A 23,488-nucleotide genomic window follows, 5' to 3' on the forward strand; every position below is an offset into this window, starting at 1 on the left:
AAACAATCCGCTAATAGATAGTCTGTGAGGGGAGCTTTGACCAGCCGCCGCCTATGTCTCCATTCATGGATGTGATCAAAGATATGGGTGGTAGTGTCCTACTATAAAGAAGTGAGGATTTCCATCTTATTTTCATAGTGGATGGGCAGCTGGAAGTGCTTTAAGAATGCCATCGCTAAAGTGCCAAAGGTATTGACTGACATGCGTGGTAACTCAATGTACCACTTGGCTGCATTTCCAGTAAGGGTATAGGGAAAGAGCTGTAACTGAATACTATCATCCACCATGGAGTTAGAAACACACCATAAATGATAGGTGGTGATGTGCGTACCCGGATCCTCTACTTGTTTCCCTTCAAACTTCGGGATGTTTGTGGGAATTTTGTGTGGGATTGGAGACCAAAGTAAGCTGTGATAGATGGGGTCGTTGGTGAGTTTGTACAAGTGGGGAATATCAACCATTGACAAAAAAGGCAAGGTGTTTTATGCCCTCGAATTAGACCAAGGCGATGAAAACTAACTTGAGGATCCTTGCGGTCCTCGCATCGTGTTGTTCCTAATATTATACACAGGATGTGTGGAATAGTAATTTCCTTAGGGTATAGTCATGTATTGTGACTGTCCATAGGGATCGTTAGGTTGGGGGATATAAGTGCCCCCAAGATAAGGAATGCCCCCTTGACTCATTTGAGGTTGAGAGTGGGGTGCCCTTATTGATTGAGAGGGACCTTGTTGAGGTATCCCGCTCGCCTCGTAATTAATTACAGGTCCTTCGCTGACACAAGGAGGGTTCATGTCAATCAGTGACCATCCATATTTTCCAGTAAACGAATGGGGAACTATTGCATTCCCGGTTGGTATATGCATATTGGGAACTATGCCCTCGGGAATCTGAACCTGGGGGTTAGAACTAAACAATGGATTCCAACCAAAGGGGTTGTTGAAGGGACCCGTGCTAACCATGATATATGCAGCATTATAAGGAGTGCTATATGTAGCACTTGTCGCAAGTCCAGGAGCTGACACAAAAGGGGCAGAAACCAATATGTACTGGTTTCCACTCGTGGTGGGTGTCATGATAGGGTTTGAACCTGGGACAGGTGGGATAGCAATGTTTTCCATCAGAGGTGTGGCACTAACTGTCGACTTGGGAGGTGGTGGTGGACCAAAAGTGTCCACAAAAGACCACGGTCTGTTAGTCATCGATGGGAAGGTAGGGGTAGGTCCAACAGAAGACATAGGAGGTACAAATGCAACTGGAAGCAAGAGTGGTCCCAATGGGTTCTTGATCGGAGGAATGAAACCTTCAACAAAGAAACCTTTCGGTAAGATTGAATCATGGGATTTCAAAACTGATTATATGTTAGATCTTGGAGACTGATTGCCCAAATATGGGTAATCCAGTTCACTAGGGCTCAACGGATCCTCCACAATGAGTGGGGGAAGACCTAACAGTGGTCTAGATTAACGATGATGGCCAGATGTAGCCATGGTGACCGATAAATTTTATCAATAGATTTTACAGTTATATTTATTGAAGCCTCAGTGATAACAATCTGGCACCTAAAAAATAAAAAATACGCTAAGGAAATCAATCAAAAAACAGAGGGAAATGACCCTGTCTGATAACCACTGATCACTGGAGATGAAACCCAATATCACAATGGATAAAAGAGAGAGTTTGCCAAATGTACAGTTACAGATACTCTTGAGCTTTGCCCGAACCTCAGATTAAGGGGCCAAGTACTCTCGTGAAGATGAGCGCCCTCCCAAAAACCAAATATAGAGTAGGTTCATCTATGTTATGTACTTGGGCAACTCGCCTGAGTCACCTTGTGTTCGTCCATAAAATTATGGCCACTAAGGATACCTTAAATCACAGACACTACTAGGGCAGACATAGTCGCAGATAGTGCACTGTGTGGGTAGGATACCTGAGTCCCTGACTCAACTCCGATATCCCCGAAGGGATCCTTGATACACATAATACCCAAATGAGATGTAAGTGAAGGTGGGCTACCTTCGTTTACAGTTCGATGTTGTCTTGTATTTAGCTCTTCTTTTACTGGAGTGGTCCTGGATAGTATGAGTGCAGAAGGATTTCTCTTGATAATGACACTAGTTTTGGTGTATGATCTTGGGCATATTTGGTGTATGAGTGCAGAAGGATTTCTCTTGATAATGACACTAGTTTTTGATTGATTTTATTAGGTATATTTTAAATGTACTTCATTAGAGTCTTCAGTAGGGGTGTTGACATATGAAGTTATGTGGGACTCTGACTCAATCATGCAAAAACAATGCTTTTAAATTTCACTTTCGATGAATAAGCTGCTTCTACAAAGGAAGAGTCATTTATACACCAATATATATACCATGCATGCAGTTCAGTAAAACAATAGCACAACCAACAAAACTACAATGCTCAGTAACAAATTTTGAAACCAAATAATGTAGATCTAACCAACTAAGCATAAAACAGTAAAAATTTTGTATTTTTTATTTTATGAAAACAAAAAATTTTAATAAGTAAATCTATTTTCTTAAAAAAAAAGTTGTTCAGGAGACAGAGTAATCAAACAAGCACAGCTGCATATCCCTGATCAATCTACAAGCAAATTTCCCAACCCATGAGGTCACAGAGTAGTCTGTTTATCAAGAAATGGCTGGCTAACACTCTGTAATAGAGGCTACAAAGAGTTACTTGCTGCACTAACACACTGTGTGTGAGGTCACAGTGCTTTATAAAGCACTGTTTACACTAGCAGACAACGTTAGTGAGGAAAAAGGCTCAAAAAATAGGTTGTGGGGATTAGATCTAGGGCTGAGCACTGAGAGAAGGGTGTTGTATAGTCTTGAGTGTTCAAAAAGGGAATGAAGAAGTATAGGAAGGCCTGGAAGAAAGAGTTGTCTAGGAACATTATGGGAGAAAACTGGGAACTAAGTGTAGTCCCTAGTGGAGTCGCCAATTCTTCTATAGGGATAAATTCATAAGTGTTTGGTGATGTAGAAACCCTCAAGGATATTCCTAGGATCCTTGGCCGACTGTCAAATTAGCTGTAGTTGTCACAAATATGCATGCATATCTATGTTAAACAAATAATAATCAAAGAAGGAAGAAGAACTTATTACCCCAAGTCTTGGTGTGGTGTTGCTAGAGAGTGCAATGTAGCTAGGTGGAAGACCCTTGAGCTAGCTCCAGATCAAAACCTGCACATAGATAAGACAAGAGTAATATCACAAAGTATAACTTTGATAAACAATGCATTAACATATAAAGATATCTAGTTGCATATATCTAGGCCACTCATAATAACGACATTGCATGAACATATAAACAAATTATACTACCAACATTGCAAAGTGGACAACACAATTGTAGTTCTATATTGATGTAGAAAAAAGAGTGATTACAACCATCGGTTGTATTAGCCTTACCTTACCCCTCCATCTCCTCTCTCTCTCCCCTCTTAACCTCTTCTAATGCCTTAGTCAGAGACTAGTCTTGACAGTCAAATAGGCAATCCTTTCAAATGGTTCGACCCTTTCCATAATGGCCCTAGCCTTGTATATATTTCATGTGAGGATAACATTGCCAAGTCCTTCATGAGTTCCATTAGGTAAAAGTAGTGATGTTTCCATGCTTTTTTGCTCTTTCCCTTTTGTAGACTCCGTTAGGAATTAGTAATTCCTACAAATAGGTCGAGTTCTGATGTTTCCCTGCTTTTGTGAGTTGACATAGGAGAGAATATCTGGATATTTATTGGTCAACTTGTTCCCTTGACCCATCGAAACTCATTTAGATTTACTAACACTCTTCCCGAGGTAACAAAAAAATTTACCCTAGGAACTAATGCACCCTTAGCCTTGCTAGGAAGATTTATAAAGTAGGTTGCTAGTTCCTAGATAGCGTTAGCTTGACAACTAGGCCTGTGAACTTGGTCAGTCCTTCAATCATCCTGTCTTTCTCCAATGAGTTGGTGACGAGGTCATTTTCCTGTATAATAAGGATTGTGGTGGTGATGTGATATTTAGCAAGGGAAAGGATTTCCTTCATCACATAGCCTCAGGACAGGTGAAGCAGATCGAGGCTCTGGTGAAGAAATCTACAAATTATATGTAGAATACTGCGTTGCTTTGAGCTCAAAATCAGAGAAGGTGCTAAGGCAAGACATTGGTGAATTATAGCATAGAAAATTGGGTCACTTGCACCATGGAGCTTTGACGATCATGCAACAAATTTCTACAGGACTTCCCAAGGGTACACTTGTTATGAAACCAGCTCAAGAAAAGATAGAAAAGATAGATCAACGCCTTAGAATTCAGCCTCTTCGAGGGGCAACCTCCTTTACATTACATAAATGAACAATTCTTGGATGATACAAATGACAAAACCTCCTTTCTATATATAGGAGTCTAAGGAGTCACAATATAATCCAGCCGACCTAACAATAATAATATAAAGCCACAAAAATAACAATAGAGGGATTCTATGGGGCACAGAAATAACAATATGGGGGTAATAGGGGCACAACAATATAAATAAGGGGTATAACTACAATAGTAATGGGGTAATCACTAGTATTATAGGGACCCAACATGCCCCTCTCCTTCAAAAAAGTGTTGTCCTCAACGCTTGAGTAGTTCTGGATACTTCTGCATAAAATTCTCATCCTCCCATGTGGAATCTTCAGCGGATAAGTTCTTCCACTTGATAAGATACTCTGAAATTGATCGATTTCGTAGCTGTCGAGTTCTTGTTTCTGTGACTGCTTCTGGTTCCAATATAATTTTTCCTTCCTCGTCAAGTTCTGGCAATATTGTTTGAATTGGGAGCTTGTCACCTATAACCTTCTTTAAACATGAAACATGGAAAACTGGGTGCAATCGAGAAGCTGCAGGAAGCTCCAATTTGTATGCCATAGTACCAATCTTTTGCAACACCTTGTACGGACCATAATACTTTGGTGATAATTTATTATCCTTCTTAGCTTGCTTTAGGGACATTTGCTTATATGGTTGTAGCCGTAGGAATACCCAATCACCTACATCAAAACTTCTTTCACTGCGATGTTGATCTGCCTGTTGTTTCATTCTATTTTGTGCCAACACGAGGTTATCCTTTAAGAGTTGGAGGACTTGTTGTTGATGTTCGATGTGATGTTCCACTGCCTGAACCTTAGAATTTTCTCTTAAATATGATGTGATGGATGGTGGTTGATACCCATAAAGTGCCATAAATGGGGTCATTTTTGTTGCTGTATGGAAGGAAGTGTTATACCACCATTCAGCCAGAGGCAACCATTTGACCCATTGTGTCTGTTTATCAGATACAAAGCAACGAAGATATCCTTCCAAACATTTGTTTACTATCTCAGTTTTCCCATCAGATTGAGGATGATAAGATGAGCTATGAGCTAACTGAGTACCAAGACAAGAAAATAATTCTGTCCAAAAATTTCCAGTGAAAATGGGATCTCTGTCACTTACAATAATCTTTGGGTTTCCATGTAGCTTTTGAACTGTTTCCATAAATGCAGTAGAAACTGTACTGGCTTTAAATGGATGTGATAATGCACAAAAGTGTGCATACTTGGTAAGTCTGTCAACTACCACCATGATGACACTCTTTCCCTCAGACTTGGGTAAACCTGTGATAAAATCCATTGAAACCTCCTCCCAACGTTGGCTTGGAATGGATAAAGGTTGTAATAGACCTGGTGTCTTAATTGTTTCAACTTTATTTTGCTGGCAAACCAAACATTCCGCCACAAACTTTTGAATATCTGATTTAAGGCCATCCCAAAAAAATTCCTTCTTAACCCTGTGGTAAGTTTTTAAAAATCCTGAGTGCCCTCCTAAGGGAGAAGTGTGCAATTCCATAAGAATCTTTTGTTTTAGCTGGGAATTCTTACAGAGGTATAAGCGATCTTTGTACCATAACGAATCATTTTGCCAGCTAAATGTATCAGAAGTACTGGAATCTTGTTGTAGCTTTCGAATAAGTGCCCACACTTCTTCGTCATTCTTCCATTCCTCCCTTGCTTCGTTTATCCAATCTGGTTGGATAATAGAAATGGCACACAACAATGCTTCCACATCCTCATCCTTTCTTGAGAGTGCATCTGCCACCACATTTTGCTTCCCTTTTTTGTAGATGATTTCAAAGTCATAACCCAACATCTTTGTGACCCACTTTTGTTGCTCTTCAGAGGATAATCTTTGTTCTAAAAAGTATTTAAGGCTATCATGATCCGTTTTTACCTTGAAGTGTCTTCCCATTAGGTAGGGTCGCCATTTCTTAAGTGCATGGAGTATTGCCAACATTTCCTTCTCATAAATAGCTTTGCTTAAAAACTTTCCCTTGATTGGACGACTTTCAAAAGCAATGGGTCTTTCATCTTGCATTAGAACAGCACCAATTCCATTTCCTGAAGCATCACATTCCACAATAAAGGTTTTTGTGAAGTCCGGTGTAGCTAAGACCGGTGCTTGGCACATTGCCTCTTTAAGATGTTCAAAGGCCTTTGTTGCTTCCGGAGTCCATGAAAATGAATCTTTCTTCAATAATGTTGTTAGAGGTGCTGCTATTCTCCCATAATTCTTAACAAACTTGCGATAATACCCTGTCAACCCAAGAAATCCTCGCAGATGCTTTATGGATGTGGGGATTTTCCATTCCTTAATGGCTTTAATTTTGCTAGGGTCTACCTTAACTCCTTCATGAGATACAATATGACCCAAATATTCCACCTCCTGGACTCCAAAGAAACATTTGGATCTTTTTGCATATAATTGTTTCTCCTCCAATAGTTGTAGCACCCTGTCAACATGTTCAACATGATCCTTCCAAGACTTGTTGTAGATTAGTATATCATCAAAAAATACTAACACAAATTTTCTAAGGAATGGTTTGAAAATTGAATTCATCAAACCTTGAAATGTTGAAGGTGCATTGGTAAGGCCAAAAGGCATGACCAAAAATTCATAATGACCCTCATGAGTTCTAAATGTCGTTTTTGGAATGTCTTCAATCTTCATTCTGATTTGATGATATCCCGAACGAAGATCCAACTTGGTGAAGTAAATTGATCCATGCAATTCATCCAGTAATTCATCAATAACAGGAATGGGGAACTTATCTTTAATAGTGAGCTTGTTGAGCTCCCTATAATCTGGACACATGCGCCATGATCCATCCTTCTTGTGCACCAATACTACTGGAGCTGAGAAAGAACTTTGACTCGGTTGAATTATACCAGCCTCTAGCATTTCTGCAACCATACGTTCAATTTCACTTTTTTGGACATAGGGATATCTGTACGGCCTGATGTTTGGAGGAACACTTCCTGGAATCAGATGAATAGCATGATCATGATCACGCATAGGTGGGAGACCTTTTGGAGTCTCAAATACCTTGGAATGATTGTCCAGGACTTTTTGGAGATCTGGAGAAATAGATGATTCCAATGTGGAAACATCTAGCGAACATAATTGTGCAATTACACCTCTTTGCTCCTTTTTTAGAAGCTTTGTCATGCCATTAGAGCTGATTATCTTTCCTGGTTTCCCTGCAATACCCCTTAATTCAACTTCCTTTCCTTCCGTAGAAAATTTGATGAAAAGTTCTTGAAAATTAAAAGCTATTGTACCCAAGGATTGTAGCCATTGGACTCCTAGTACAACATCAGCACCTCCCATTGGAATGGAAAGCATTGGGCTAGTCAATACATATTCTCCCATGGATAGCTTGATATTATGGCACTTTCCAGAGCAATTTATTGTTCCTCCATTTGCAATCATCACTTGACACTCTGGTGCTGGATATAGGAAGCAATTCAATTCTTTTGCTACCCTACAATGAATAAAATTGTGGGTGCTTCCTGAATCAATCAACACTATTACCTTTTTCTTCTTGATTTGTCCTTCTATCTTGATGGTTTGAGGAGTGGTAATTCCCGCCAATGCATTACAAGATATGGTCGGATTTATTTGTTCTTCATCTAGGCTTTGTTCCTGGAGTATATATTCTTCTTTTGACCTTTCTTGCTCCTTTTCTTCTTCCTCTTCACAATCTATGTAGAATAATTTCTTCTCAGCACACTTATGACCTTTAGTGTATTTGCTATCACAACTGTAACAAAGCCCTTTTGCTCTTTTTTCTTCCAATTGTTGTGGTGTCAACCTTATAGGTTGTGGAAGACTAGGGGCAACAACACTTCCGTCTTTATAGTTGTGAGTGGTATGCTTCCTGGTTGCCATAATTTTGCTTTCCATTTTTCTTGCTAACCTGAATGCCTTCTCTAATGAATCAGGTTCCCAAAGGCGAACATCATGTTGGATATTATCCTTTAAAGACCCTATGAACACATCAATCCTATGCTCCTCTGGAATATCTTTTACCCTTATGTTCAATTTTTGGAACTCCTCAATGTGCTCCATTACTGAACCCTTTTGTTTGAGACTTATCAATTGGCTAAAAAAAGTGTTGCTTTTTGTATCTTCATAATGTGCTATCAATTCTTCCGTAAAAATTGCCCAAGTGATAAATTGTTTACGAGAGCAAAGCCATTGATACCATACAAACTGATTTGGTTCCAAATATACAGTTGCCATACGTACCTTTTGTGCGTTTTGCACATTATTGAGATCGAAGAATTGCTCCATCTGTAATATCCATGTGGCGGGATCCTTGCCATCAAACTTCCTCATATCGATTTTTGGAATATGGTGATTCTTCGATCCAACATTAGCGTCTATGGAATCATGATTAACATTTCTTTTGTTCTCATCATGAGTTTCCTTTACTACCTTTTCACCATTAGTGACCCTTTCTTGTAGCAACTTCTTCAATTCTTCCATGTCTGTCTTCAAATATATATTCAAATCATCCATCTTAGCTTCCATGCCCTTTATCTTAGATTCCACACCATTTACCTTAGATTCCACGCCACTTATCTTAGCTTCTGTTAGCTTTTGTGAGCGTGACATTTGTTGCACTTGTTCTTGTAATTTTGATATATCATGTAGCATTTCTTCCTCTTCTTCATGAGTCATGCTAGAGCTTTCAGGTTCCTTACTAGGTGTTTGCATTTTCTTTCCTCAGGGCATCAGTTGTTGATAATAATGCTTTACTATGCCCTTTGAATTCCGTTAAACCAAGCTTACACAAAAATTTAAAAAAAAACTACACACCTTTTTTCACTTTATAGAAGCCTGATATTGAATCTGATGTATCTCTGTAATTTCAGATCATCCAGTTCTAAAATTTCTACCTGTAGTAGCCTTCTGCGTCCTCTTTCCAATGCCACAATTCTGAGCCAAATTGGATTCTCCAAGGAAGAGTTATGTGAAATCTCCCACAGTGACTTGCTTTTAGACTGGTTCAGTAGAGCGAACTTGTACGACGTGCCACGAGTCACTGTTTCAACATTTGAATTTGAAACACACACACAAAAGACTACAGTCCGTCCTCTTTCTGTACCTTCTTACGAAATTTCAATCCGATCCCCAGAGAGAAAGTTATGACGATTTTCCCCAGGTCACCTGTTTTGAATGTAATTCAGGAGTCTGCAAAAAGACCAACTTTCTCAGATCATATCTCCGTCAATAGTGCGCAAAAAGCTCTGAAATTCGGACCCAAGGTTCAGCGCGATTTCTTATCAAATGGGTTTTTTTTGTGACTTTTGAAACGTCACAGAAAAAACGTTATAGCGAAAATGCCACGATGACCTGTTTGGAGCAGCGAAACCCTAGAATCCAAAGCTCTGATACCAAATGTTATGAAACCAGCTCAAGAAAAGATAGAAAAGATAGATCAATGCCTTAGAATTCAGCCTCTTCGAGGGGGAAACCTCCTTTACATTACATAAATGAACAATTCTTGGATGATACAAATGACAAAACCTCCTTTCTATATATAGGAGTCTAAGGAGTCACAATATAATCCAACCGACCTAACAATAATAATATAAAGCCACAAAAATAACAATAGAGGGATTCTATGGGGCACAGAAATAACAATATGGGGGTAATAGGGGCACAACAATATAAATAAGGGGTATAACTACAATAGTAATGGGGTAATCACTAGTATTATAGGGACCCAACAACACTAGAGCAGGGAGACACATTCAAAGGGTGTGTTGTCGCTTCCAGAGACAACCTTGGATTTCTTACAAGGCCAGTGCCTAGTAACATCTATCTTTTATGTGTCTTATATGATCTCAAGGAAACCAAAGACATCATATACATTTTATACACATAGTAAATACAAATATACTGTTGACACCTAATCTTAAGGATTGGGTGAATAGCTGTAATTAATATTAATGTAAATAAATAACAGAGAAAACAGAGAGTCGGGAGATGAACGAACAGTCACTCCCTATTGTATATAACAATGAACTACCTGAATGAATAATATAGAGAGTTTTTGTTTTGAGGAGTTATATCCTGGTCTGACATGGTATCAGAGCAGGTGCCATTTTTGGCCTTCCTTTTAAATTCTTAACTCCTTCACTCTTTGTTTTGCATCTCCTGCAGGCTGACATCTTTGTCAGATCTCTGCGAATGCTCATCGTTTGAATTCTAATACGTTGCTGTTGTGTTGAATAAGTACTGTAATAGCTTGATTTTTCTCTGTTGCGGCCCTTTCGTTTGAAGAACAACATGTAACTGTTTATATTTTCACTGTTTTTTACCATATTCACCATATATTCAACAATTCATCGTTCTTTTCCTATCGCTTGATGCATTTACTGGACCCCACTCGGACACAGTTCCCGAGGTTTTGCGGGCTCATTCTCGACCGTTGATCTCCACCCTCAGATCCAACGGTTGATGATGATATCGGGTGCATTAGTTGCACAGTGGTTACCCACCCGACATGCGCACCTTTTTCTCTCTCCTCCTAATCAACCTAGACTGTAGATCTCTTGACCTTAGATCTAACGAGCCACATCAATATCGCACGGCCAACATGCTCGACCGTTTCATGCGCGATATAAGTGGTTTCTTCTCTCTCATCAGAACCACGTGTCCATCGCTCTATGGAATTGCATGCTCCCCTCTCTAAACCACTTACCACCTTGAGCCTGCGCGATATTCTGCTCATCGCCCTAAAACCGCTCTCCCATAATCGTTAATGATTGGAATTCTTCGCCCCTGATAACCGTCGATGTTTGACCCAATAACCGTTGATCTTCAACCTAATGACCATCAATATTTGACCCAATAACCGTCGATCTTCGACCCAATAACTGTTAACGATTGGAGTTCTTTGACCCTGATAGCCGTCGATCTTCTACCATCAACGCTTCTCATTCGCATTTGTTATTTCTCTACTCATATGCCGCTCATCCTCCGCTTATCCACCACTCACCATCCACTGTTCATTTCTGCCATAGACAATTACAGTCAATCTCTAACTCTTGTATTCGGGTGAACATTGAACACTAAAAGAATTAAGTTGTTCAATATGCATTCAATCATATCTATTGTGGGAATAACTCTCACCAAAAAAGAGAATTATCCAGAATGGTTGAGGAAACTCCAACACACTCTTATTTTTAATGAGCTGTGGAAAGGAGTGTGTGTTGGAGAAGGAGACAAGGATCCAGTTGAACCTACCTCTGACAAAGAGCTTGCCATCTGGGAGAATAAAAATAGCAAAGCATATGCATTGATCGCTGCATCTGTAAGTGAAGAGGTGAGTCAACACATCAAACCATTATCAACTGCATTTGAAGCGTTACAAAAGTTGAAAGAACTCTATGACTCACACTTTGCACTTGAAATTGTTCAACTCATGATTAAACTCTTCACCCTTGAATTACAAAATAATGATCCTCTTGCTCTGGCATCCAAAGTAAAATCAATAATGCATGATATTAAAGCCACTAAGGTTGAAATGGATATTCCTCTGATTGCTTTTCTCAAGGCACTTTATCCTACTTACTCCAATTATCTTGAGTCATTGCAAGCGAATGGAAATCTCAAAGATATCACCTTTGACTCTCTTGTGAAAAATTTTGCTGAAAGAGAGAGCTTTTGGAAAGAAAACAACCCCTGAATCTTCTAAAGAGGCTATGTGCCTTGCTCATAAAGAAAAGAATCCTGGTCAAGAGTCTTCCAAAGGAAGAGGTGGTCGCAGAGGAAGAGGAAGATATTTCAGAGGTAGGGGGGCAAACACTCTCAAGGAGAAAAGTCAGATTTGCACTGCATACGTTGTAAAAGAAATGGATCACATGATGCCTCCACATGCAAGATACCTTGGGATAAAATTGAGCAGCAAAGAAACCAACAGAAAGGTAAAATTGATGACACAGACAAAGGTAAAGCACCTGAATCAGCTCATTATGTTGTGGCACACTGCAATATTGGAGTAAATGAAGACTTATTTAATGCTTCACTTACTTCTTGGAAAAATGATTGGTTGCTTGACTTAGGAGCAACTTGCCACATGACTCATAGAAAACATTTTTTTGAGGAATTTACTGAAAATGTTGATGGAGCAGTATACTTTGCAGACCAATCAAAAATCAAGCCATCAGGGCTTGGCACAATCAGGCTTAAATTGCCTGGTCTTCCAGACTTTCTTCTACATCATGTTCTATATCTCCCATAGCTGAAGAGAAAATTGTTGTCCTTGGTCCAAATCTGCCAGCAAGGTCACTCCATTCATATGTTTTATGGCAAGCTTGAGGTGGGAAAAGCATCTGACCACTCACTTGTCATGAGGGGAATGGAAGAAGAAAGGCTTCTCAAGCTGCAAGGTACCTCTACTCGTGCACAACATTTCTCATACAATTATCATTATGAAGAAGGTACACTTCCATCAAGTTTATTATGGCATGCTAGATTTGGACATTTGAACTATGACAACCTCCGCTTATTGAAGAAAAATGGTGTTGCTGGTTTGCCTACAATTCCTAGGAAACATAAGCAATGTGATGCTTGTATTCTAGGAAAACATAGCAAATAGCCCTTTCCTGATTCACATTCCAGAGCACATAGAAAACTTGAATTCATTAATTTAGATTTATGTGGTCCAATACCTGTCTCTTCTGCAAATGGAAATAAATATATGATGACATTTATTGATGACTACACCAGAATGTGTTGGGTATATTTATTGAAGAACAAATCTGATGCTTTTCAAACATTCAAGAACTTTCATGCATGGATTGAAAATGATGCACAAACTCATATTGGCTCTATTCGCACTGATAATGGAAAATAATACACATCAAATGAATTTGAAAATTATCTTCGCCAACATGGGATAAAACATCAAACGACTATACCTTATAATCCCCAACAGAATGGTGTAGCTGAAAGAATGAATAGGACAATCTTAAATATGGTATGCTCCATGCTCTTCTTCAAAAATGTAAAAATAATTTTTTGGGCTGATGTTGTTCTATGTGCTACATATATAAAGAATAGATGTCCATCTAATGCTATTAGAAACAAGACTCCATATGAAATGTGGTATGGGCACATTCCTTCGGTAAAGCATCTCAGGGTCTTTGGTTCCACCTGTTATGCCTTGATACCAAAGGTACATAGAAACAAACTTGGTGCAAGAAGTCGTAAATGTATCTTCTTGGGGTATTCAAACACCTCCAAAGCATACCGTCTCTATGATGAAATCAACAAAAAGTTTGTGATATCTAGAGATGTAATCTTTCTTGAATCATCTAAAACTGACAATGTTATTGAAAGACAACTTGATCGCTTGGATAGATTCACAACTGAAAAATCATTTCAAGAATTTGATAATCAGATTCCACATCTTGAAGGGGGGATTCCTATACTAGATCAACCTATGGAATCTTCTTCAGAAGCACTCTCTCCCCTGCATGAATCTCCAACAACAGATGATTCTTTGAGTGATGTGATGTGATTGACATAATTGGGAGACTCAATCTTGATTCAGTCCCAACTCAGTCAATGGAGTAGCCTGGACCATCTGAGAAAGGTCCCCCAAAGTGGATGACAAAGACACTTGAAAGTTTTCATCATGATGAAGTTGGAAAGACGGGAACTAGAAATTCAAATCAGAAAAATGGAGATAGTGTAGATGACTCTGATTCACCAATTGATATGGATGTTTCTTATGATTGTGAATTGAATTTGTCTATAGATTTTGAACCAAATTCCTTCAAAGAACCTACTTCTCATGATGAATGGAAAGAAGCAATGCTGCCCTGATAAAGAATGGTACTTGGAAGCTGGTTAATCCTCCATTAGGAACCAAACCAATTGGCTACAAGTGGGTCTACAAGAACAAGTATAAAGCTGATGGCTCACTTGACAAGCACAAAGCCAGACTTGTGGCAAAAGGTTTTGCACATAAGGAAGGGGAGGATACTTTTTCCCCCACAACAAAATGGGCCACCATTTGGACACTCTTTGCCCTAGCAGCTCAGAACGGTTGGAAAGTCCATCAAATGGATGTAAAAACTGCTTTATTGAATGGAGATATAAAAGAGAACGTTTTTATGTCCCAGCCTGAAGGATTTGCTGTGAAATGACATGAACATAAAGTATGAAAACTTGTGAAATCCTTGTATGGCCTCAAACAAGCACCACGAGCCTGGTATGAAAAATTAACTGAGCATCTTCTGAAACTCAATTTCAAACATTATGATCTTGATGATGCAACTCTGTTTGTAAAGAAGGTTGGAAAAACAGTTGTATATCTTGTGGTATATGTAGATGATCTTTTGATGACAGGGAACAATGAAAGCTACATTGCATCCATAAAGAAGGAATTGAAGAAAGGTTTTGAAATGACTGATTTGGGCTATGTTCATTACTATCTTGGTATTGAAGTAACTCAACATCCGAAGTCCATACTCCTTTCTCAAAATAAGTACATTGGAGATCTGTTGAATAGGTTTGGCATGAATGAATGCAATCCTCTGACTACTCCAATGGAACAAAACTTAAAGCTCACATCCATTGAAGGAAAATAATTTGAGGATGCAACAAAGTATAGACAACTTGTAGGAAGTCTCAACTACCTGACTACTACTAGATCAGACATTTCATTTGTTGTTGGAATCCTCTCCAGGTTTATGCAAAAACCTTGTGAGGGACATTAGTCTACTACAAAAAGAGTTCTAAGGTACTTGAAGGGAACTCAAGACTTTAGAATTAAATATACACAATTGGGCGACTTCAGCTTGATTGGATACTCTGATTCAAACTTCGATGGAGATAAAGAAACATGGGTATCTACTTTAGGCTATGCCATGAGTCTTGGATCAGGAGCTGTCTCCTAGAGATCATGCAAACAGTGAGTCCTAGTTGATTCCACAACAGAGGCAAAATATGTGGCAGTAGCTGAAACAACAAAAGAAATTGTGTGGCTCAGGAAAATTCTTGAAGATTTGCAAGTAAAACAAGTACAATCAACTCCACTCATGATTGACAATACATCTGCAATAAAGTTGGCCAAGAACCCAAAGTTCCATGATCGAACAAAGCACATCAATACTAAATATCATCTGGTTCGCCATCATGTTGAGGTCAAAACAATCCATCTCCACCATTGTTCCACTAATGAGCAAATTGCAGACATCTTCACAAAAGCACTTGGAAGAGAAAAGCTTGAAAGATTCAGAACAATGCTTGGACTCACCAACACTCCTTCAGATTAAGGGGGGGAATGTTGACACCTAATCTTAAGGATTGGGTGAATAGTTGTAATTAATATTAATGTAAATAAATAACAGAGAAAACATAGAGTCACGAGATGAACCGAACAGTCACTCCCTATTGTATATAACAATGAACTACCTGAATGAATAATATAGAGAGTTTTTGTTTTGAGGAGTCATATCCTGGTCTAACATATGCAATAAAAAACATGGATTGGTTCCTTCATCCAAGGACACAGGCCATGTATTTCTAGTATCCTTTCACATATATAACTCACATGAATATATGTATAAACTAGTGGAGGCCGAGTAATTCGAGGACCTACAGTTTAATCAGCTTTTGCATAGTAATGAAAGGAGAGAAGGAGATAGACTAACTCATCACATAGAGATTGAAACATCAAGAATTCTACACTTATCTGAGTTAAAGATAAACATAATGGATTAAAAGAGGATTGGATGCTATGATTCATGGAGCACAAATTTAAAGATATAATCTCAAAGATACATACAAGCATGTGCATTAACTAGTCAACACAAATGAATCTATAAGAACATTTGAGACATTTCTAGCAGCTACCATTGCATGAAATCAGAGAGGAAGTGTGAACATAATGGATTTTAACAAAGAAGTAACATAATGTAGTACTCAAAGGTTGGAATCACCACTATTTCATTTATATTCTGAAAGATCCAAATCTGGAATTCATGTAGTTTCAGAAATCACATGTAGTGTTTCTTCAGAATTTAGAAACTTCTCTAAGTGTTTCTCCCTCCCTTTTATAAGGAGAAGAAGAACAGGAAAATTACAAAATCTCAGGTTGAACTTCTAGCTGCCTACATGACTAGCTATCTTGGTGAGTTGGGTCTGTCGCCCCCCATTATTACAACTGAAATATACATTTCTTGGAAATAGAGCAACATAAAAATATCAATAAAAAACAACAAAACAGAATTCGTAAATGAACTGAAATGATGGTCCTGTAAATATCTCCATGCCAGTCTTCTTTGTTGGCCTCTGGTCCAAACATGTCTCTGCTAAATTACATCTCATACTCTCTCGGCAGGTTCCCTGTCACTTTCAGCCTTAAAAACTTTAATTCTTCTTTTGCATGAACCAGGATTGACAAGCGTAATGGCCATAACAAAATTTGAACATAGTCATCGTCTCATCCATTCCTCCTTACAATATTGATTAAGCTAATAGAACCAACAGTGCCCCATGGAATAAATAATACAAGTGTATCAGGACTCAAACCATTTAGGAACTTTAAACAAAATGGGATTCATAAAGTTGCGATTTCCAATTTCCTTTGGCCCCTTATGCCATAGTCCCAGGGGCTTAGGTGAAAACTGCATGGTGGAAACCTGGGGACTCAACACCTAAGCCTCCTGGAACTAAAAGAATTTAGTTGGGACAGGGGTCAATTCTTTGATGTATTTCATTGTAACAGTTCCCAATGCATAATACGTGGGACCATATTATATATGCGTCTAGGATCCATTTCCAATATCGGAGATTAGGGATCAAGAATCTATAATCTTTGCTTCCGGTTGCACCCTCTAGAAACTTGTGATTATGATATGTGATGTGGTTTGGTCCACGTGGGAAGAGGATAAGGGAGGGCCATCACGAAGGCTTTAGCACATAAAAACCTTTAATAACTTCTCCACCCAACCATTTGATTGATACATAAAGCGCACATAATCATGTGACCCACCTTATGCCACTTTTCCCCCTCGCTTCAGGCCCATAATATCAGGGGCTTCCCCGATATGCACCTTTATAAAATTCTAATTACAAGCTGCTCCATGGTTGTGACCACTAATCTACGAGATGATGTCATCCTTTGCCATGTGTCACCTTGTGAGTGGTGACATGTGTCACCATATTTTAGCCCCTTATGACTCCTTAAAATGGAAAATCCGAATGCCATGTGTCCTTCGTACCACCACGGCATGCTGACATAAGCTGCCATGTGTCTTTCTCAGGACCAATCTTGTGTTGCCACGTGGCCCTACTAGAGGAGAGAGAAAGATCCCACCTGCCTTTGGTTTTTCGTTGATTTCTTTTTTAATCGCAATTGAACCTTCCCCAGTGATTTACACTATAGGCTCAATCCCCAACACTTTTAATGTTATCAGTGTTCAGCGGTTTCATGACACTGTATCTATTCGTAGCCTTTGAAAACGCCAATCGTTGATTTGCGATGCAACTCTGAGTGTGATCACCGATATGCGGGATTGTTGGAACCTCTGATATGTGATTTGCGCCAAACCTCTGAAATTTACGATTTGCGATATCGGTGATCGCTAATTGTTGATCTCAGTATCCTCCCATACTACTACTGGGAACTCTGATTTTGATTTGCGATGAGCCTTACCCTTGGTCATTTCTCTTTGTTTTTTGGGCTTTCAAAGGGTAGCTTCAATTTGCTCTAACTTCTGATCCAGAATTCCATTTTTGGACTTCCAGGTACCGCTGGAAAGCTTATTCCCAGCACTATCCAGTGGAGAGGGTATGATTTAGCACTAAGATATTCTATGGCTCAGAAGAAGGTTGAAAACTAATCTTTTCTTTTGTCCTCTTTGTACAACTGGAACTTTGTTTTCAGAAGGTGAAAACATTGGCTCCACCTGGAGACAATGCCTTGCTAGCAAGGTGTTGAGAACCTGCATATTGTGAAATTCTCTTTTTTGGGCATGGATTCTTTTTAAACAAGTGAAAATGGAACTTTAAACAAAAAACTGGAAATTTCATATGATAATTACAACACACACCGGTATTTACAATGAGTGCAAGACAATACCTTTTAATTCTGGAAATAGAGTTTGAGGAACTGACCATTTACTGGTAGCTCCAACGATTCAACTTCCAGATTTTCGAGTAGCTACCTATTATTTCATTTTTATTTTGAAATTTTGAAAGGGTCAAACCAAAGGGAATCAAACTTTCTGTTTTTACCATTTTCTTCCCGCCGGACATCCCATCGAAGAACTAAATCTCGCGGTTGAAAAGGTCAATCCTTAGCCTTTTTGTCAAATAGAGCTTTCATCTTTTGTTGGTAATTTTCCAATTTAACCCCAACCAGTTGGTTTATCCTTCATGTCAAATCACTTAGATCCTACTCCACTACTTGTAGTAACTTCACCACTGAAATTGCTAATTGGGTTGGGAATACTACGGCCTTACCATACACTATCCCGAAAGGCAATTTCCCAGTGGAACATTTCAGAGTCACTCGGTTGGCTTAGAGGGCAAACTTCAATTGGGTGTCCCAGTTTCTCTGATTCTCAGTGATGGTCTTCTTCAACACCCTCACCACGGTTTTGTTTGAAGACTCAGCTAAATCATTTCCTTGAGGATAGTAGGTAGTGGAGTGCCCGATGATGATATTGAACTTCTGACAGAAGCTGGTGAATTTTGCAGATTTGAAGACTTGAGCATTGTCAACGATAATTTTGATAGGACAACCAAAATGAGCTAATATGTTTTCCTCCATAAACTTGATTACCACTGAATCTATAGCATTTATGGCTGGGATGGCCTCTACCCACTTGGTGAAATAATCAATGGCCATTAATATCCACTTATGCTAGCCACTAGAAGGTGGGTTTATCTCTCCTATGAAGTCTAGTCCCCATTGTCTGAAGGGTTCATCCACATGCACAGGGATCAGGGGAAGAGGAGAAATTTTTTGTCTCTCAGCAAAGACTTGGCACTTCTGACATGACCTGACTTGTAAATGCACATTTCCAAACAATGTAGGCCAGTAGAATCCCGCTTTGAGGATTTTGTGAGCTGTGGTCTTCTAGCTATAATGACCTCCACAAACTCCCCCATGAAATTCTTCAATTACTTTATGAGTTTCACCTTCTACCAAGCATAACAGTAAAACTCCCACCGGATCTTTCCAGTAAAGTTGGCCATTGGATATGATATACTTTTAAGCTTGCAGTCTCAATGTTCTGTATTTAGATTTGTCCAACCCTAGTGAGCACCTTAGGAATAAGAGATAATGGATGATATTCTTATACCAAGTTGATCCCTCATATTTAGAATAGATCTTTTACTCTGTTGTTTTAATCCCACTCTGTTGAACTTCTATTTTGTCTTCCTCTATTATCAAGTTTATTCCCAAAGCTTAGCAGTTAGATTCTGATAAAATATTAGCAAACCCCTGGCCTTTTATGAGCTTAATGGGCTTTATGTATAACTCATATTCATATATCTTTTTTATCCACCTACCCCTTTTTCCTTCACTGACTCCTTTCACAAGGATGTCCTTGATTGTTGTCGTTGGGACAAATGTTGTAATTTCTGAGTGTAGCACATATACTGGAAAAGCCTTCAAAGCTTTGACTAGTGGATATGCTTGTTTCTCCAAGATGCTATATTTCAGCTCAGCATCCCTCAAGACTTGGCTAAAGAAGGAGATGGGCTGCTCATAACCATGTTTATTTTTCTGTAGCAAAACTGTAACAATAGTATGCGAAGAAGCAAAAGAAAAGATATAGAAAGGCATTGAGTAGTCAGGGCTGACTAGTATGGTGCTTTAGAAAAATATTCTTTGATTCTAGTAAAATAATCTCAAGAGGTAGGGCTCCATTTGACTTCATTTTATTTTTTAATCATATCTATAATTCCCTTCACTATTTCAACATAGTTGGGTATGAACCTTCTCAAGAAATTGATTCTCCCCAAAAATACTTGGACCTCTTTCTTATTTTTGGGTAGAGGAATGTGACTGATAGCTTTGACTCACTTAGGATCAATTTTCACTCCCTCTTGCGCTACTATGTGTCCTAGTAGCTTCCCCTCACTCAGGGAAAATTGAGATTTCTTGGGATTGAAAGATAGTCCATACCTCTTGCATTTCTAAAAGGTGAGCTTCAAGTGGAGGATATGATCTTCATCAGTCTTAGAGAAGGTTGTGATATTGTCCAAATATACCACTACAAACTTGTCTTGCTCCCCTACAAAAGTTTATTCCATAGCTCTCTGAAAAGTGGCCCCTGCATTCACAAGACTGAAAGGCATGCGATCATACATGAAATTTCCCCAAGGGGTGGTGAAAGCAGTCTTCTTCTTATCATCAAGGTGGACTGCCACTTGGTTGTAACCAGAGAACCCATCCATCATGGAAATTATAACTGATCCCACCACCTTCTGCAATATAGAATCCATCTTGGGCAATGGGTAATTGTTTTTCAAATATTCCTTGTTAAGGTTACAAAAATATACACATAACCTTATTTCTCCATTCTTCTTTTAGACTGGGATTAGGTTGGCGACCCATTTTGAGTATGATTTTAGCCTGTTTCAATAGAGGGGAGTAAGAGTGCATTAATCTTCCTAAGATTTCGCTTTCATGGTTTTGTTCCACTCTTTAAAGGTATGTTATATTGTATGATGTTAGTATCAAATTCTTTTAAATCCTCATAAGACCAAGAAAAAGCATCCTTATAGATTTTGAAGAGATTTAAATACCTTTGTTTTTACTATGAGGGGATTCCCTTTGATAGCCTGACCATCTGGGGTTCGTCTTTTGAGCAGATATTGCAATCTTCTACTTTCTCATCCATCTTTGAAGCCATTTCTTTGGATGCTACATCATTCTGGTTAAATAATATTTCCAGTGGAACTAGCCCACAAGGAATAATATTCGCTTCCAGTTTTAGAATTTTCTGTCCAGCCACTATGTTTTCCCATGAAATTGGTTCTTGATTTGCGTCTTTTTCCTCTTCTTGATCAATAGTTGAGTTAGTGAACTCCCCAACTACTTCTATAAATTGTTTGATCTACTCATCATCCTTGAATATCTGCCACTGCTTGACATTATCAAGTATACAGGGTTTGTGTCTGACCTCCACCTTGTACCTGAGAAGCGGATTTTGAGGAGATTTGAAATTGCTTGCTACTACAACAAGGGAATCAACCATTATGTTTTCTTCTCTGGGTAGAAATTGGATATTAAAGACCACGAAGAAGTTATCAATTAAATCTCATACTTAATTTCGGTAAGTCCTCAATCTGGGGTGTTTAGCCTGGCATTGATTTCGGATCTACTTTACAATCAGCTCGGAGTCTCCATACACAGTTAAGCATTCAATATTCATATTCCTCATTGTTTGTAGCCCAAGGAGCAATGCTTCATGCTCTGCCACATTGTTGGTTTCTTGAAACTCCAGCTTGAATGAGAGAGGTATCAAGCTGCCCCCAGGACTTACCAACAATACTCCTGCTCCATTTCCCTCTTTGGAATTTGTTCCATCAAAGTATAATTTCAATACTTTGTTTTTATCTATGGTTTGGTCATCTAACTACATCATTAGATGTACTTGCGTTTCTTCTAAGATGGTTTCATCTTCTTCTAGGAATAGGCAAGAGAGGTCGTTGTCTTTTCCATACACTGGAGAATTTTTAAAACCTTCAGTTAGGGTCACAGTTTTGACAAATCTGACTCTCTGTACAACCTCCTTTCTTCGCCTCCAAAAGTGGGAATATTGATATAAGTTAGGTCTAATTTGATAGAGCCCCCCACCTTGGAACCCTAAGACCTGGATAGGAGCATGTCAGACCGAGGGGGAATATCTGCCACTACTATGTCCATCACTACACTCTTCATAGGGATCTAAGCCAAGTTTACCACTTGATATTTTATCATTCCCAAGCATTTGACCCTCTTGGAGTCAAAGGAGTATAGGTCCTTTTAGGGTCTGGTGATCTACAAGCCAAGTTGTTCCATCATGGCTAAGGGCATGAGGTTATGTGAGGCTCCAGATTCCAACATAAATTTATGCAATAAGAGGTCATGAATTACCAGGGTCACATAGAAGGGTGCAGTGGAATAATCGAGTTCTTCGACATGAGGCCCAAAGACAACCATTGGTCTCTCTTCTTGACGGTTAAATAGTCATGGGTCGGTATTGCAGTGGATGGGAGCATGAACTGGGGGACCGAGGTTTATAAGTGGGTTGTTTTATAAGTTCAGTTAAGGGAACATGGATCTTTACCTTCTCAAGTTTCTTTTGAAGATTGAATGCAGATTGGCCCTTTTCTATGCCTCCTAGCTCTACCGCTCTTTCTTTATCACCGGTAGCTTTTATTAAAACGGTGCCTTATTTTCTATGTGTTCCTCCAAGCTATTGCATTCCTTATTCAAGGAGACTTTTACTTTGGATAAGTTATGGTTCAGCTTCCCTTTTCCTTTATTTAACACTAGGGGAATATTTTGGGGAGCAGTTTCCTCTTGCTGTTCAGGTTCCCTTGACCTTTTTTTTGAAGATCTGAGATCATACTTTCAATGTATTTGTGCTTGCATGAAATCTGAAAATTGTTTACAATAATCACCTATGTCCTCCTCATTTACTACTGCTTCTCTATGAGGGCACATCTCATGGTGAGCCATGTTTTCCTGTTCTTCTTCAGAGAAGGAGGAATACAAGCTTCCCTGTGTCTCATGTGTATCTGGTGTTTGTTCACCTAGATCATCTTCTAAATACAGAGGAGGAGGGATCTAATCGAGTTGATCTTTTCTTTCCCTTTGAAGTATCTGCAATGGTGGCCTTCAGTACTATGGGTTGTAACCTCGGTTGTTACCTTGAGCATTCTGTTTAGGGAGACTTTTGTTCTCAAGCTCAAGCTTCACCACCTTGTGCGATAAACTCTTAATAATCTTATCCATTTCTTCCCACTTCAGGTCCGGTAATTCTTTACCTTAACTAGAGGAGGATGCTTCTTCTTCCCCCTTTTCTTCTCATGAGGTTCATTATTTCCTCTTGACTTCCCTACTGAGGTGAAAGTTGCTTCCACCT

Source organism: Pinus tabuliformis, chromosome 1_2 (genome assembly GCF_031772625.1).
Source record: "Pinus tabuliformis cultivar Carrire ecotype Pingquan chromosome 1_2, CPIR1, whole genome shotgun sequence".
NCBI classification, from domain to species: domain Eukaryota; kingdom Viridiplantae; phylum Streptophyta; class Pinopsida; order Pinales; family Pinaceae; genus Pinus; species Pinus tabuliformis.